This window comes from Meleagris gallopavo, chromosome 8, assembly GCF_000146605.3.
Source record: "Meleagris gallopavo isolate NT-WF06-2002-E0010 breed Aviagen turkey brand Nicholas breeding stock chromosome 8, Turkey_5.1, whole genome shotgun sequence".
In the NCBI taxonomy this organism is placed as follows: Eukaryota; Metazoa; Chordata; class Aves; order Galliformes; family Phasianidae; genus Meleagris; species Meleagris gallopavo.
The window spans coordinates 1,162,499-1,168,396 of NC_015018.2; the positions used below are offsets into that span (position 1 = coordinate 1,162,499).

Sequence of the window (5,898 nt, forward strand, 5' to 3'; positions counted from 1 at the left end):
AAAAAAGCCATATTCCACAGGCTTAATAATAATACTTCGACAACTAACAGGTAACTTAAAAGAACTACTTCAACTCTGTGCTGAGTTGAATTGCATATATCATATATTTTTTGGTACAGCAGCTAAATCAAGAAGAGATTGTAAAAAGAAGATAAACTTAAGGAAAAATAAATGATAGAAGTTTAACGTTTACCTTCTGTAAAATTGCATATTGCAAAATTGCGTTGAAGAGAGAAACATTTCAAAATTGAAAGATAGAAATGCTCCTTTCAATTTTTTTTTTTATCTGGATAATTTCCTTGACAGTGTAATTAATCCCTATGCAGAAAGTATGGCAACAATTTCTGTCAGCACAGTGAACTCTAATAACCTCACAATGTATTTTTGTCTACTAGTATTTTACTCTATTACTTGCATTATGTTTGTTTAAATAGTTTTGCAGCACTTATCTATTTGTTCCCAATTTCATGAAGTATTTAATAAAAATGTGCATAGCTTTACATTTTTAGAATAGATTTAGAAAGTATTTTAAAGCACTTTGAAGCCCACTTCCAGGTTAATTGATAACATAAGTAAAGAACAAATTTCCGAACAAGTTTTGCTTCAAATCTATCATCAGAGGCCCAGTTTGGATTGTAATCATACTGTGTCCTTGAAGACTTGAAAGAGGCGGGCTAGGGAGGAAAGATAGATAAGCAGAAAATCCAATGTGTTTCCGGAAACACTCTTCAAAGAGTGTTTTTTTATTTTGTTTTGTTTATTTATTTATTTTACTTTCATTGCTTTTAAGCCATTTAGTGTTGTTGAAAGGTGCCAACTTAAGGAAAGCTGACAGAGCAGTTGGGTGCAGCAGCCCTCTGACTAGCTCATACTGTGAAGGAAGACTGAGGGATCTTGCCTATGCCTGCAGGAATGAGGGTAACCTTCCAGCGAGACCTTCCCTCTTGGCTTTTGTCAGATGGCTCTTACTTGAGGTCATTATGTTTCTGCAGAACATAGGTGTTTTTGAGGGAGGGGCTCTTTATTCTTATGCAGTTTTACATGGTACTAGGATCCTGACAGAAGTTGAGGTCTTTAGATAATATAGAAAAATAATCTTTGTCTTGACATATGTTGCAAGATTCAGCTGATCTCAGGAAACAAGCTCAGAGCTATTTGCATTAGAAAATAAGGTACTTGAGTCCTCAACCTCCAGTTTAGTCTCCCCTGCATTCCTTATGTCTAGCACTATCTATGCCAGAAAGCCATCACATGCTTTTTTCTAACACAAATTGCATTTAAATCAAAGCTTTCAGCTTCAAACCATTCAGAATTGTGTGAGGAAAGGCATATTGATCCCTGTAAGCCAGGATATCAGTTTTTCACCTCACCAATGACATTACTTAGAGAAATACGAAGTAGAAAGAACTGTCTAAAAGGTGTTAAAATACAGATGGAATATCAAATTAAATGATACTAGATACTAGATCTTTTCAAATTTAATAAATAGATATAAGTCTCTTTGCTCTTGAAATTCAGACTTTCAAAAGACACAACAGAAAACCACCTAACCTCTCTAAGCAGCTATTTCACAGCGGTAGCTTTACTGCAACCTGTTTCTAGTAACAACAATGCATCAGAGTTCAAATTTGACCTCCACATTGAAGTGCGTTTAAGTAAACACCATAGTCCAGAACACGTCCCAGAGCAACAAATGAAGGGAAAAAAAGAGTGGGAAGACCTGCAAATGAACCACCCCTCCAGCTGTGATGATTCATGGTTTTGTCTTGAATACATTGCTCTCATCTGACACTGTCTTTGGACTGGCCTTGAATTTCAATGGCTACAAAATATAAATCATATAAATACATGTTTTCTTTATACTTTAGCAAACTGTCATGCCTATAGCAGGACCAGGAAGTACAAGGAAAGTGTAGAGAAAACAAATGATTCAGAGAACGTCAGTATGTGGCCATAGAAAAATAGCTATGCTTGTCCACCGATGAAGAGATGTTCATAACCAAAAAAAAAAGGAGGTGTTTCATTTCAGTGGTTACAGAGACTAAAAGCAAAAATCTGTAGATTTTTATATACAAATTGAACCCGGTTTCAATCAATAAAAATCAACAATCACTCTGCATAATATAAAAATGGCAATCAGAAACGTACAGAGGGTAAAATGGACCATAGAATCATAGTCATATAACAGTCATATAATCATTTGGATGTTTCACCAAAGACTGAGATTTCAAAAGGTATATTCATCCTAACTCTAAATGAAGACTAAAGTCTTCAGACTTCTTCAGCCAGCAACAAAAACCTGTCTGTAAATGAACTGTTAATATCTAACAGTAAAAAAATAAAGAACACAAAATTACACTTCAAAATGTTGCATTTTGATTTTATGTCCAAACTAAAAAAAATAAAATAAAATAAAATTCAATGAAATTAACATACATTTTTACTTTTTCCCTATTGGCAGTATAATATTGCCCTGTCCAACTTTCAGCAAATAGTTCTGCTACAGGGCTAGAATTCATAATGTTAAACTATAATTGTGGCAATTTTGTCACATTCTGGTGTCTTACAGTACTCAGCAAAGGGTACAGAAGTAAGTCAACTTATGAATACATTTGTCATAGCAGAAGAGGACCAACTCTAAATAGTTCTAAAAAGTTAACTGGTCCAAATGAGAAATAACATGCTCAGTTCTTGGATCAGTTAAGTTGATGAAGATAAAATAAAACTGTGTTTGACCAAATCTGGGAGCTTAAGTTTTAAGTTTAAAACTTAAGTTTTAAGAGTTATTTAAATCATGCTAGAAGTAACGAGCCAATCATCTGCCAACCAGCAATTACCTGAAAATCCAGTGCTCTGCCATCATCCCGCATTTTCTTCTCCTACCTGCGCTCTCTACACCCTGTTGATTACTTCCTATGCAAATATCCTATTTGTGCATATACCAGTAAACTTTTCATTCGTCACAACCACACTGTTACCAAAAATTCAAGTGAAAACACATACATTTTTTACACTGCTGTTTAAAACACAGCAACTACACAATCAACAGTTTGGGAATGCCAACTGTCCCGATAACTTAAAGGTTAATATACAGAGTCTTCTGATATGAAGCATAGGATACAGCACACTGGCACTCTAACCTCAGCTTTCACAACATTCATTCCTTTTCTTATGGTTATGAGAATGCTTGTTATGTTTTTGTTGTGCAAAAAATGGAATAGATTTCAAGTCTTGAATATGATTATTATTAGCATATTATCACCACAGCTTTCTGAGATAACATAGTCCCTGACTACATTAGAACATTTTAAGAATTTATTAATAACATGGATGCAGGGACACCTTTCACTAAATTTTCTGGAAGCTGATGATGAAGCCGTTGGTCCAGTCAGATTTGCTCTGCACAACAGTCTCAAGCCAAACAAATTGTACATTTTGTCTGGATTTTTTAATGACTTACTCTGAAAAAACAGGTCTAATGCCCACAGCGCTCTTTCATACGCATAGGAGTTTACAGAAGAAAAAAACAAACAAACAAAGGAAATTATTCAATATCCATTTCACAAATGAAAGAGTAGGTACAAAGCAATTAGATGCTTTACTTAAAGACAAACAAGAAACACATGGCAATGTCAATGACTGAAAACTATCTCAGAAGGTTCCAGAAGCCAGAAATCTGTAATTCCTGCTAGAATGCTTGAATCTTTTTGATATCAAAATAAGTGTGTATCACTGATGGACATAATGCTGCAAAATGCCTACCACTAAGAAAAAGGAAAAAGCTCTTACCTTGTTGTAGCCCTTCTTCTATCATTTCCTCTTGGGACAGGAAAGAACAGTTTTCTCTAGTCTCAGGATACTGCTACTGATGTTCTGCTCCACAAATTCATTCCTCTTATTCCCATCTTCTACTGCTATAAGAGAGAAGAAAATATCACTGTTCTGGATTGTAAAGACCCTGACTTTATTCTGCTTACATTTTCACACGAATTGGGAGTTTAAGTCTTTGCAGACACAATTTTTCAGTCCTCCCCTGAAACACAGCAAAAGATTCACAAGAAGCCCACAAGAGGAGCTGTAATATTTTCCATCTACAGCCTTGTCATGAGTGCTGAATGTATTCTGCCTTGTGTGAAACAAGAAAAGTCTATTCACTCCTACAGACTATCAGCACTGCAAATAATACCCAAGTTCTCCTCTGTATAATGCATTGAAAGCCTAGAGATAAAATAAATAAGATGAAGAAACAGAGACTCTGGTCATTTTCATGTATCCCTGACGGTATCAGCTACGGTTAAGCTAGGGCGACAGCAATGCTCTCCTGAGTTCCTGAGTTATTGTTTCCCATTCACCATTTAAGTTTTACAAATAAATAAACTTGTAAAACACATGCACATAAGCACACTCACAAAAAAAAAGATTTCAAAGTTAAATTGATCAAACATTTAAATAAACTTTTACTTGAGTTTAATAAATTAGAAGTTGATTAAAGACAGATCCTACTAAGAAGGAATTACTTTGATATCAGCACAATATATGCCTGAAAACCCAGTTAGGACCTCATTTTGAAGTTTTTACAGAATATCACTACAAAGATATATTAGGACAAAAAGTAAATGTCGTTTCTAATGGAAAATGCAATCTTAATTCATGTAAGCCAAATAATGCTTCAGCCTATTATGTAAACATAATGCAAAACTTGAAATACTGTAATGCACAGTGAAAAATGAATCAAAATAAAGATCAATTTTGAAAGTATGTTGTCTAAAAATAGTAGTTTGGGTTAGTTGGATAACTTCACACTTTTTACAGTTCCATCAAAATTGTTTAGCTATTTCTCAGAACACTTAGATGGAAAGTTGTATATCATAGTACCTCTGTTTGCAGTGAGGAATTTATTTCATCTTAACAATGAAAGCCTATCCCTAGTTACTTTTAGGAACTTCTGTAAACCAGTATAATTTCCTTGATTTCAGTTACCCCACAACTGGGAAAGACGCAGCAATACTTGATTACCTACAACACAGAATTAAGTATGCTTTAGCGGCCTTCTTTAATCCAAAACTGCTATCCACCTGAATTTGCTGGTTCCCGCATTTACTGACTGGTCAGTGAATTAGTTCACAGAACTTAAATCTAATCAGGAGAAATGAGAAATGGGAATAATTCACTGGTTCTTAACTTTTTAAATATTCAGGGCTCTCATTCATGAACATGGATGGCTCGCATTGAGGTGGCAGTCACACAGTCCTGTTTGAGCTGTCTAGTGCAGATCCTCTGGGAAAAATCAACTGCTTGCATGGCAGCTACAGAACAACCACAAATTACAGCATGATGCATTACAGAAACCCAAAGGGCAGTTTTAGGTTTACCTCAATACACTGCGCTCTGAAACTGAGATATTTCAGCTTGTGTTTACTGTTGATCTAACCATGCAGCTCAGTGTATTCTGACTCTGGGAATGAGAGTGAGCAGTAGAATAGCAGCTGCTCTACTCATCCTATGTCACGCAACTTGGTCTTGCGATAACAATTTAAAAGCCTGAAAATTCTAAAGACATCTAGAGCAACTTTTAAAAATGTAATATTTAAATGAAACATTAGATAAAGGTAACTAAATTATGAATGAAGAATGGAAAAAAAAAACAGCTTTAATTTAGATTTCATCAAAATAAAGAGATATAAAATGATGCTAATTACAACCTCAAAATAAATTATACCCAACAACACATACAAGAAAAGGTCAAAACTATTATGCATTTCTTGTTTTGTTTGGATTCTTGATTCACCACTCCCCCTAGCATCTAACGCAAAACTTTGTTTCAATACACTACATAACTGACTTGTCCTGAATGGATAATTACTGTAACAACAGAAAAAAATAAAACAACATCTTTTA

The 5,898-nt window shown here is 34.7% G+C and overlaps 1 long non-coding RNA gene across 1 annotated transcript in view; it reads right to left on the reverse strand.

Moving 5' to 3' along the window:
• The window catches only part of LOC109368973, a 26,259-nt gene extending 22,349 nt beyond the window's left edge, over positions 1 to 3,910 (reverse strand). The window contains exon 1 of the long non-coding RNA XR_004160573.1: positions 3,790 to 3,910. This is a non-coding gene — a long non-coding RNA (uncharacterized LOC109368973). The remainder of the gene's footprint in view (positions 1 to 3,789) is intronic.
• Positions 3,911 to 5,898: the final 1,988 nt, after the last annotated feature.